This window comes from Chiloscyllium plagiosum, chromosome 41, assembly GCF_004010195.1.
Source record: "Chiloscyllium plagiosum isolate BGI_BamShark_2017 chromosome 41, ASM401019v2, whole genome shotgun sequence".
Taxonomy (NCBI): Eukaryota; Metazoa; Chordata; class Chondrichthyes; order Orectolobiformes; family Hemiscylliidae; genus Chiloscyllium; species Chiloscyllium plagiosum.
The window spans coordinates 4,305,090-4,306,759 of NC_057750.1; positions in this window are offsets into that span (position 1 = coordinate 4,305,090).

A 1,670-nucleotide genomic window follows, 5' to 3' on the forward strand; every position below is an offset into this window, starting at 1 on the left:
CACACACCTCCCCCTCCCTCTTCCCTTCCCCACCAATCCCTTCCCCCACCCTCTCATTTTCCCTCCTGTTTCCTCTTATCCTCAACCCATTTCCTCCTCCCCTCTTACTCTCCTCCCCTTCTTTTCCCCTTCCACTGTCAATCCCCATCTCCCTGCCCTGGCAGGTTGACATGTTGGATGTGTTGAGCAGATTCAGTCCTGGGTCCTGTTGCTGTGAGGTGTAACTAGTTAAACAGGGACAGTGTGAAAACAGCATCAGAGTTTATCGTTGCTTAAACAAACCTTTCTGACAAATATCCACACCATCCAGACAAACAATACCCATCGAAATGTAGATTATCCCAGTGAGTGAGAATTCCACCTCTTCCCAATCCCTCACCAAACACACTAATGAGCACACGCCTCCAACACAAAATGTTGAATTTTTCATTCTCTGATCTTCCTCTGATAAGCTTCATAAATTCTCATTGAGATTCAGCAGAGAGGGCGAGAGAGAGCAGGGTGATGGATGATACACACGGGAGCAGTGAGTGTTGATACTAATCTCGGATCGGAGGCACGGTTGCTGAAATCCAGATTTAATAATCTTAAAAATACTACAGCAAGTGGCAGAGGCCTGGTCCTGCATTAACTAGCAACTTCCACAACTCCACCGCACCATCTATTGCTCAACTCTCTCCTCAAAAACCCACCCAGTGGGACAGGTCTGTCACTGGATAACACTGGGGTACAGTACTGGTGGGGATAGGTGTGTCACTGTATAACGGTGGGGTACAGTACTGGTGGGGATAGGTCTGTCACTGTATAACACTGGGATACACTACTGGTGGGGATAGGTCTGTCACTGTATAACACTGGGGTACACTACTGGTGGGGATAGGTCTGTCACTGTATAACGGTGGGGTACAGTACTGGTGGGGACGGGTCTGTCACTGTATAATGGTGGGGTACAGTACTGGTGTGTATAGGTCTGTCACTGTACAACAGGGTAGAGTACTGGTGGGGACAGTTCTGTCACTGTATAACACTGGGGTACAGTACTGGTGGGTACAGTTCAGTGACTGTATAACGGTGGGGTACAATTCTGGTGGGGATAGGTCTGTCACTGTATAACGGTGGGGTACAGTACTGGTGGGTATAGGTCTGTCACTGTATAACAGGGTAGAGTACTGGTGGGGACAGGTCTGTCACTGTAGAACAGTAGGGTACAGTACTGGTGGGGATAGGTCTGTCGCTGTATAACACTGGGGTACAGTACTGGTGGGTACAGGTCTGTCGCTGATTAACACTGGGGTACAGTACTGGTGAGGACGGGTCTGTCGCTGTATAACACTGGGGTACAGTACTGGCGGGGACGGGTCTGTCAATGTATAACACGGGTACAGTACTGGTGGGGACAGGTTTGTCACTGTATAACGGTCGGGTACAGTCCTGGTGGGGACGGGTCTGTCGCTGTATAACACTGGGGTACAGTACTGGTGGGGGATAGGTCTGTCGCTGTCTAACAGTCATGTACAGTACTAGTGGGGACAGATGTGTAACTGTATAACACTGGGGTACAGTACTGGTGGGGAAAGGTCTGTCACTGTATAACACTGGGGTACACTACTGGTGGGGATAGGTCTGTCACTGTATATCACTGGGGTACAGTACTGGTGGGGACAGGTCTG